Source organism: Prionailurus bengalensis, chromosome C1 (assembly GCF_016509475.1).
Source record: "Prionailurus bengalensis isolate Pbe53 chromosome C1, Fcat_Pben_1.1_paternal_pri, whole genome shotgun sequence".
NCBI lineage: Eukaryota > Metazoa > Chordata > Mammalia > Carnivora > Felidae > Prionailurus > Prionailurus bengalensis.
The window spans coordinates 36,285,923-36,296,599 of NC_057345.1; positions in this window are offsets into that span (position 1 = coordinate 36,285,923).

Genomic DNA, 10,677 nt, shown 5'->3' on the forward strand with positions numbered 1-10,677 from the left:
TTTTTTAAATTATTTTTTATTTATTTTTTTGTTTGTTTTTTAAAAGGACTCAGTCCTGTTGTTGAGTCAAGGTATTTTAAAAACACCAGCAAAGACTATATAACCAGGTCATGAAAATGTTGAATATTATCAAAGACAATAGTAAAATATTCACAAAGATATTTACAAAAGCAATTTTTAAAATAATTGCTTTGAATACTGAATACCATGCTGTTTGAAAAAAACCTCAACAAAGGAAAAGGGGGCGGAGACATTGGCAGCTTTCCTACAGAAAACCTTGTGCCAGCTATCTGATACAGTGATTAGAAATCAACAGCTGAGGCCACCATTCTGGTCAAGTCCAGAGGAGTTCTGGGGACCAGCCACCACAGGGGTAGACAGAGATTGAGATCACAGACAGTGGATGGGAAGCAGGAGACCCCAGACAGCAGCAGGGAGGGGTGTAATGAATTCAGAGATGTGACCCAAATGACCTGACTGCCCTGCAGCATCACAGACCATGTGGCTTAGCAGGACACAGATGATCCCAAAACAAAAGGGGCACTCCACAGGCTGGGAGACTGAGAGAGCAGTAAGCCTGATGGAGCAAAGCAGTGGAAGGAAAACCAGAGGCTGCTTCTGCTCCAGTGAGCAGGAGTGTGGGCAGGTTTGCAGGGCAGGGGGACACAGAGGGAAGGAGAGGTCGGCAGCCAAGTGCAATACAAAAATACCACATGATGCTGGCAGGCACATCCTGGCACATTTGGTGACAGACCGGAGTGCAGCTGGGGAAGTCTTGAGCAAAGGGACAGGTGGGACAGCGAGGCCAGAGAGATGCCTGCTGCCAAGCCTACACAGGTGCCGGAGTCTCCCCTGCCTCTCCACGGGCCCAACCGACTATCAGGGTGGTCAAAGAAGAACTGGGGCAGAGGGAAGTAAGTGTTCCATTAACAGTCTGGGAGAGGTGAGTGGAGGCAGGAAGAAGGAAACAGGGTGCATGGAGAGAAATGGTTTACTTGCCATCCAAGTCTACTGTCCCTTTTCTCAGATGACTTTGTAGCTTAATAAAATTGTCATTTCTTTATTTATTTTGAGAGAGAGAGAGACAGAGTGTGCAAGCAGGGGAGGGGCAGAGAGAAGGAGAGAGAGAATCCCAAGCAGGATCCGTGCTGTCAGCTCAGATCCTGACACAGGGCTTGAACCCTCGAGCCGTGAGATCATGACCTGAGCTGAAATCAAGAGCCTATGCTTAACTGACTGAACCACCCAGGTGCCCCTAAATTGTAATTTTTTTTAAGTGTTTAATTTATTTATTTTTGAGAAAGAGACAAAGAGAGAGAGAAAGAGGGAGAATCCCAAGCAGAGTCCAATGAGGGGCTCAAATTCACAAACCTGATTCCCAGATCATGACCTGAGCTGAAATCAAGAGTTGGACTCTTAACCAACTGAGCCACCCAGGCAACCCTAAATTGTCACTTATAAACAAGGAGTGGCTTGGAGCAAAGTTATAAGTTGCTGTTCCTATCTGACTCCAGCTGGCAGCATCCCTCTGTCCCCCAACTAGAGGCACAATAATTTTGGCTGGGAACGCTCTCTCTCTGTCCCCCCATACCAGCGCTGCCTGAGTCCAGAAGTCGTGGGGCCAGCTTCACTATCCTGGCTCTGAGGAGGCCTTAACCCCCTTTCCCACCAGAGGAATGGCACACCCTCCCTCAAATACAGAATCTTGTCCTTTTTTTCTCTGCTTTCTGAGAGAGTATTTACAGGGTATCTTGGCTTAGAGGTCAGAGGTCAAACCTACAAACTTGGCCCTGAGGGAGTTCTCTTTCCCAGAGGTTTGTGCTTTTCTGTGGTGGGTAATGGTGGTGGTGGGTGGGCTGTTTTAACTGCCGCCAACTGTCACTGCTCCTCCAAGGCTCAGTGCCTGCCTTCCCTCAGGCTCAGTCATTTGAAGGAGGCTCTGGGCCAGGAAGCAGGGAGGCAGGGTTACAGTTTAGAAACTGGAAGAACCTTGGGGGGCACTGGAGGGTCCTTTGGAATTAGCATGCAGAGAGGGACCAGGAGGGCTTCCTCAGCGTATATACTCTCACCAGGCCTGTTGTCACCGTGAGGGTCATCTTTAGAGCATGCTCTGGGCATGGGCCCCAGACGCACACAACCTTCACAGTGCACTCTCCCACCCCTCTGCTTCGAGAAGGCCATAGTAGGGGTGGTCTGGGGGCATGAGCTCCCAGTGGTAAAGTGTGTGTGGGACAGTTGGGGAAGGAGGCAGAGTGGGGAGGGATGGCCGCAATGGAGGGGTGGGCTTCAGTTGTTCTCAGAGAAAGGATATCATCGTTACTATCACTTGGTATATCAGGGGGATCCAAATATGAGAGGAGCTTATCAGGATTTGTGAGTTCTGGGGGTGCCTGAGTGGCTCAGTCGGTTGAATGTCTGACTTCAGCTCAAGTCATGATCTCGCTGTTCGTGGGTTCAAGCCCTGTATCAGGCTCTGTGCTGAAAGCTCAGAGCCTGGAGCCTGCTTCAGATTCTGTGTCTCCCTCTCTCTCTGCCCCTCCCCTGATCATGCTCTGTCTTTCTCCCTGTCAAAAATAAATAAACATAAAAAAAAAAAAGAATTTGTGAGTTCTGGAAGGAGATCCAGTATGGCTCCAGCATGTCTTCATGTCGGATGCTCCATGTGCTCCAGCCTGACCCTCCAAGGCCAAGGAGGAGTTAAAAGTCAGGCCGCTGTGTGTATGGTTGCTGGGAACAGACTGTTGCAATTGGAGGGGAAACTGGGAAGGAAGAGGAGGAACCCTACTGTGATGTAATGGAGGCCTTTACTAGCTGTTGGAGTGCAGGACGTGCAAACCTTGTCATATGGAGAGATGGGGCTGGTCAGAACTGCCAGCTTTTGGCATAGCTTCTTGCACAGGGTGACTGAGGGGTTTCTTGAGGGTGGTCACATTGTTGGGCATGTTTGGAGAGTGGGAGAGCTATGGCGGGGCCCGTAGATGAAGTCGTTCATAGACATCTGGCCAGGGTTTCCATGGGGGAAGTCAAAGTTGCCATGGCCCTGGTAGTTGTTGCCTTGGTTGTTGTGAATGTTGGAATTGGCACCCTCCCGCCCCCTTCTCCGGCCCTGGTTAGAGGCAGGAGTGGGTAGGGGGACCTGCTGGGCCCAGGGCTGTGATCATTTCCATGATGTTGGGCATGACCATCTGGCTGGGAGTCATCTTTAATGTGTAGATCTGATTTGATGGGGATGGCCTCAAGGTGCATGAAGTCAGTGGGTGGCCAGGTGTGCAGAAGTGTACCCGTGTCTGCAGGGGCATTAGGACCCAGGGGGTAGCTGGTCCCGAAGCCCCTGCTGCTGGAGTCGTTGGGCTGGCTATACATGCTCTGCTGGATGTAGGGCTGAGCAGGCCTGGCCTTGCCCAAGAACTGCTGCTGCCACCCAACAAATGGGGGGAAGTTGAGGCTGGGGTTATTGGTGGTCATGCCTGATGCTATGGGATTGCTGCCTGGATTTATGGGGTTGTTGGTATTGGCCATAGGAGCTGGCTCTGGGATGTGTCGGTTACTCCCCAAACTATAGTGACCACAGAGAGGGAGATGGGAGACTGGTTGGTGTTCTGCTGTCAAGGAACAGAGTCATAGGGGAATGACCCATCACTGTGCGATAGACTGGGTTTCATGGAGCTCATGGAGTTGAGGGAGGGCTGCATGGGGAGTTTCCTGGGGTGGGAGGATTGCCCTGGTTCTCTTCTGAGAGAAGCAGAGCAGCAGCAGGTAGCAGAACTCCTTGCACCATGAGGACAGCAGGGTCATGTGCACACGAAGACCGTAGGCCCAGCCACTTTGCTGAGAGGGAGCACAACTGACAACATTTCCTTCTTGAGGTTCTTCTTGAACCTTCAGCAGAAATTGATCCTTTCTTTGAATTCTCATAGAACAGGTGTTGTCTATTTCTGATTACTTGTACATGTTTTATTTTTCATACAAAACTCTGAGGTCCTTGAGCACAAGTATCATGTTTAGTTTATTTTTGTGTTTCCCTCAGGATATAGCATGAAGAGACATTCAATAGATAGTTGTAGAATTTAGGATTGGATACTGAGGGAGAATGATTCATATTAGGGGAAATACCCTCTGGAATTCCATATATAAAAAATATTTTATTTTATATGTATATATTTTATATTTATATATAAACCTGTGTGGTAAAACTCTTATCTAACTCACTGCTCTGGATACTCTTTAGTCTTGGTGCTCACCTTTCTTGTCCTTTGATGGATGATTGAGTAACATTAATTCTCATGATTTATATATACTACTTAGATTAATTCTATCTGTTAAGTTTCAGTCAGAGAAACAGAGCCCATGCCAGCAGTTAAATAGAAGGAGTTTATTTTAGGGAGCTACTTAAAAATGTATTTTAGGGAGCTACTTAAAAATGTATTAGTGAAACAGGGATGGGGAAGCAACTCAGGACTTAGCAACAGCAGGAAACCTCTACCACCTCTAGGGCTGGAGAGTGAGAAGAGTAGGTGATGTTAATAGATCCCATAACTTGGGATGACTCGGTGGGAACTGAAACCATACAGGCAAAGACTGTCCTGTAGGAGCTGAGGTGGAAGGAAGGGAGGCTGGTGAGACCTGAAATCATGGAAAAGTTGGTGATGCTTCCTGTAGCAGAGATCCTTCAACATCCTTCCCACTGACCAAAAGTAACCAGGTTAGGGAACTTTAGATATATAATTCATATGAGCCAATCCTCTGCAAAATAGAGCAAAGTAGAGGAAGGCCAAGAAATGGATTTGAGACTAGTATAGTTAATAATGGCTGAAGTTTACAAAGACGTTCCCAAGTCCATTAGGATTTTAAAAAATCCAACCTAGAAGTTATAAAACGTTAACGACAAAAGTAGAAGTGTCAGGGCTAAATGGAGTTTCCTATCCTATTTGCCAATGATTGCTAAAATATAGGCCACATTTTAAATTTGCTTCATCTTTCAACTATGGTTTTTTGTTTTTCTGGAGATTCTAATAGCTCTTCTTTTTTTCTTGTTAAGAAACTTTTATTTTCTTTACCATATATTTTTAAATTTTTTAATTATTTTTTTAATTTTAGACAGAGAAAGCAAGTACAAGTAGGGGAGAGGGGCTGAGGGAGGGGAGATAAAGAGAGAATCTTAAGCAGCCTCCATGCTCAGTACAGATCCTGATACAGGGCTCGATCCCACAATCTTGGGATCACGACCTGGGATCAAAAGTTGGATGCTCAACTGACTGAGCCACCCAGGCACCCCTTCTTTACTATATCAATAAGATATTTCATCTTCATAAACATGTATAATTTAAATGGAATTAATTTCATTTTAACTTTTGACTTCTTATTCTAATTTGAACAATTCATTTTAGACCTACTGTACAAGTAAATCCTGATATCTATTTTCATTGTACTTTTATATTAGTCAACTGTTTCTTCCCATAACTGTCTCTTTCTTTTTGGACTCCTTTATAATTTTTTCTGGAATACACACTTGTATTCAATTATATATATACTTTCAAGTATTTACATGAAAGATCAAGTTTCTGAATTATTACATATATTAAAGTAAAGATGATAAGAAGTTTGATGCCAGAGTTTATTTTCTGAGGAAGATATATAATTAAAATGAGGAGAGGGTTAGCTAACAAGACTTCCCTCACCCAAATACCAAAATAAGGAGTCTAGGCCATGAACTCCCCTGTGCAGATTCTTCCATTTATTCTCAGGATGTATTTTGAAATAACAGGGAAACTAGTGGATGCCTGTGGAGAGAGAGAAGATGCTAAATAGTGCACCTGTTCTATAGATAGTGTTTCAATTACTATCTTAATTTTTTTTTCAATTTTAATCACCTGGTGCTTCAATTAATATCTTTATTTCTGCTTCCCTTTCGATGCTCTTTGCTCTAGCTCAATCCAATTTAGAAATTCTCTGTCTCACAAGTTGATTTCCACCTCCATTAAAAAAAAATTTTTTTAATGTTTACATACTTTTGAGAGAGAGAGACAGAACACAAGCAGGGGAGGGCAGAGAGAGAGGGAGACACAGAATCTGAAGCAGGCTCCAGGCTCTGAGCTGTCAGCACAGAGCCCGACACAGGGCTTGAACTCACAAGCTGTGAGATCATGACCTGAGCAGAAGTCGGATGCTCAACTGACTGAACCACCCAGGTACCCCTCCACTCCCATTTTAGACTTTTCTGTGCATGTTCTGGGCTGTGGCTTTCTCAGCTCCAGTTTATCCATCAATATGATCCTATCTGTAAAAAATGTTTTTGTTTTTTGAAAATCATATACTATTAGATATTGTTTTGTCAGGGCAGGTTAGGCTAGAGAGTAACCCTAAAATCTTAATGGCTTACAAAAACAAAGGTTTGTTTCTTGCTCATTCTGATGATTCTGGTCTGACTCAAAAGGTTAGCTGTCCTCCATGTGATAACTTAACAATTCCACCTTTCTAATAAGTCTCTGCAGTCACCTGTAGGGAAGGGAGAACATGACAAACTTACACTCTCTCTTTTACACATTGAAGTTTACTTATCTCTATTCCTTTCACAGCTCATTGTTCAGTTCTGTCACATGATCCCACCTAACTGCAAAGGATGATGGGAAATGTAGGGGATCATATGGATATTTAGTGAGCAATAAATGTGTCTTGCACAGATACATGCAAAATAATGTATGTAACATGTATGTAAGTTTGAAGCATGATAAAATAAACCCTAGCAAATTTATCACCCAGCCAAATAGCTAGAACGTTATCAGGACCATTGACCCTGTTAGCTTTGGTCTAGGAATTTGTCACAAACTGGAATTTATTTATTCATTGTTCAAATTCAATGAAATTTTTGTTTATTTATTTATTTATTTATTTATTTATTTATTTTTAAAATTTATTTATTTATTTTGAGAGAGACAGAGAGTGTGAGCAGAGGAGGGGCGGAGAGAGAGGGAGAATCCCAAGCAGGCTCCATGCTGTCAGCACAGAGCCTGAGCTGAGGCTTGAACTCATGAAACTGAGAGATCATGACTTGAGTCAATGTCATGAGTGGGATGCTTAACTGACTGAGTCACCCAGGTGCCCAAATTCAATAAAGTTTTTAGAAATAGAAATTGTCAAAACATATGCTATAGGGAGACTGTGTGGCTCAGTCGGTTGAGCATCCAGTTCTCGACTTTGGCTCAGGCCATGATCCCAGGGTTATGGGATCAAGCCCCACATTGGTCTCCATGCTGGGTGTGGAGCCTGCTTGGGATTCTCTCTCTCTATCCCTCTGCCCCTCTCCCTACTTGTGCTCCCTCTCTCCCTCTAAAAAAAAACAAAACACAACAACCCACAAAAAATGTGCTGCAGTAAACACAGCCTCTTGACTTACATTTTCAAAAAGCCATTGCTGGTTGTGGAACAGATTCGAAGGGGCAATAGAAAGAGGTAATCTATTTCAGATTTCTTTTGCTATTTCAGTTGTACAAATGAAAGATGGTAATGGCCTGGACTAGAGAGATAGCAGTAGAGATAATAAATGAACAATTTTAGATTTTTCTCTATAGATAGACCAAAGAGGATTTGGTGACTGACTGCATGGAGGGGTTAAGAAAGTCAGTGGCATCAAGGATGACTTCCAGATTCTTGGCTTAAGCAACTAGATAGATAAAAGTGTCATTTTTTAGGTGTTAGTTAAGTGAAAAAATATAACAATAAGGATGGAATTGACTGATTCCAGGCTTGATGCAAGAAATGTGCAAGATTATCATGGGATGTCCTTTTTTCCAAAAAGCAAGAAGACTACCAAAAACTACTGGGGTTTGTCAAAAGAATGAAAAGATACAGGAGTCAACCTAAATGCTCTCCCACTATCCAAAAAAAGAGGGATAATTTGAGCACTAAGAATATGACTAACATGGATTGAAACTATGAGCCTGTAACCACTATAAACCTCCAATACCCATTGGTCTCCTTTGGCGAGAGCAGGGCAGTCATTACTCTGAAAATTGGTGAACAAAGAGAATCAGGCACATATATTGGCTTTTCCATAAAATGAAACATTAGACTTAGATTCCCTAATGATTCTCATTGTCTCCTAAACCATTAGGTGAATAGTTGATGGGAAAACCTATAGTGAATGGATCAAGTTCGTCAGTCTTATTATCATCATTGCAAATAAGAGCACAATTTATTGTGTTGTCTCCTCACAGGATGCAGTGAGAATTACACAGCACCACTTATGAAGTATTCTTGCCAAGAAAAATAAAACTGAATCTCATCAAGCCTCCAGATATAATTACAAATTTACAGGGAAACACTAGGGATAGGGGAATATATAAATGACACCACAAGGATCCAGTCAGCTAAATGTAGAATGGGAAATTCTATAGGACAAATAACATGGTTTCTTCAGCAACTAAATGGCATAAAAAGGGGGGAAGGGGAAACTGTTTTATATTAAAGGAGACTTAAGAGATATATCAATCACATCATTGTGTAGATGTTGCTTGGAAAGAATTTTCAAAACAACTGCAAAAAGATTTTTTTTTTGACAAAAGGGGGAAATTGTACACAGATTGTGTATTAGATGATATTAAGAAATTATTATTAATTTTGTTAGGTGTGAAAATGCAATATGGTTATGTTGTAAAAGTCCTTATCTGTACAGATATATATTGAAATTATATACTGTCTAGGATTTCCTTTAAATACTTCAGAGGAGGGGCGCCTGGGTGGCGCAGTCGGTTAAGCGTCCGACTTCAGCCAGATCACGATCTCGCGGTCCGTGAGTTTGAGCCCCGCGTCAGGCTCTGGGCTGATGGCTCAGAGCCTGGAGCCTGTTTCCGATTCTGTGTCTCCCTCTCTCTCTGCCCTTCCCCCGTTCATGCTCTGTCTCTCTCTGTCCCAAAAAATAAATAAACGTTGAAAAAAAAATTAAAAAAAAAATACTCCAGAGGAGCATAAATAAACAAGAATGACAAAATGTTGATAATTATACAACCTGGGTGGTAATGGTACTTTGTTTTATAATTTTCTGTGAAAACAAAAGAAGTATGGCATGAGCAAATATATAAAATGCAACTGAGAAACCAAATTAAATAAAAACTGATCTTTGGGTTTAAAAGCATGGTAAGTACTGATAATCTTGACCAGAGAAGTTTTGGTGGAGTGGTGGTAGGGGAAGCTTTTTTTTTTTTTAAGTTTATTTATTTGTTTTGAGAGAGAAAGAGCACATGCATAAGCAGGGAAGGGAAGAGTGGGGGCGGGGGGGACGGGGGAGAATCCCAAGCAGGCTCTGCACTGCCAGCGCAGAGTCCGATGTGGGGCTGGAACTCACACACCATGAGATCATGACCTGAGCCAAAATCAAGAGTTGGGTGCTTAATCAACTGAGCCACCCAGGTGCCCCATGTTTGTAAATTTAATAATAAAACGACTTTTAAAAATAGGATGGAGGAGTGGGATTAGATATAGTATATATGGACAAATATTCTTTTTTAAAAAATATAATTTATTGTCAAATTGGTTTTCATACAACACCCAGTGCTCATCCCAACAAGTGCCCTCCTCAAAGCCCATCACCCACTTTCCCCTCTCCCCCACCCCATCAACCCTCAGTTTGTTTTCAGTATTTAAGAGTCTCTTATGGTTTGCCTCTCTCTCTCTGTAACTTTTTTTCCCTCTTCCCCCCACCCACATCCCCGCCATGGTCTTCTGTTAAGTTTCTCAAGATCCACATATGAGTGAAAACATATGGTATGTGTCTTTTTCTGATTGACTCATTTCACTTAGCATAATACCCTCCAGTTCCATCCACATTGCTGCAAATGGCCAGATTTCATTCTTTCTCATTGCCAAGTAGTATTCCATTGCATATATAAACCACATCTTCTTTATCAATTCTTCAGTTGATTGACATTTAGGCTCTTTCCATAATTTGGCTATTGTTGAAAGTGCTGCTGTAAACATTGGGGTACATGTGCCTCTATGCATCAGCACTCCTGTATCCTGCTATTGCTGGGTCATAGGGTAGTTCTATTTTTAAATTTTTGAGGAATCTCCATGCTGTTTTCCAGACCAGGTGCACCAGTTTTCATTCCCACCAACAGTGCAAGAGAGTTCCCATTTCTCCACATCCTCACCAGGATCTATAGTCTCCTGATTTGTTCATTTTAGCCATTCTGACTGACATGAGGTGGTATCTCAGTGTGGTTTTGATTTATGGACAAATATTCTTAGAAATTATGCTGCACAGAGGAGCAAAAAGTATTAGGAGTAGCTGATGGTAGAAGTGGGGACAAGAGAAACTTTAAGTACACTGAAAGAATGATCCAGAACAGAGAGGGAAAATTATGATATAAGAGAGAAGGGGCAGCGTTTCTGGAGTGATATTCTTGAGTAAATGAAAGAAAATGGAATTATTGAAAATAACAATAAACAACGATACTAAAGAAATCTGAACTGAAATTATTAATTTGAAAGTCAGCAATACACAGTATTTTGTCATAGGGATGTATGAGATTACCTAAGGAAATTGTATTGAGTAAGTAAGATGCTACTGTTGCGTAGAGAGGTCTACCCAACTTGAAAAATTATATAACGCAACAGCTGTCAAAGCTGTCTGGTACTACATTACTAATGGAAGAAAAGAAAGCAGAACTTAATAGAAATTCA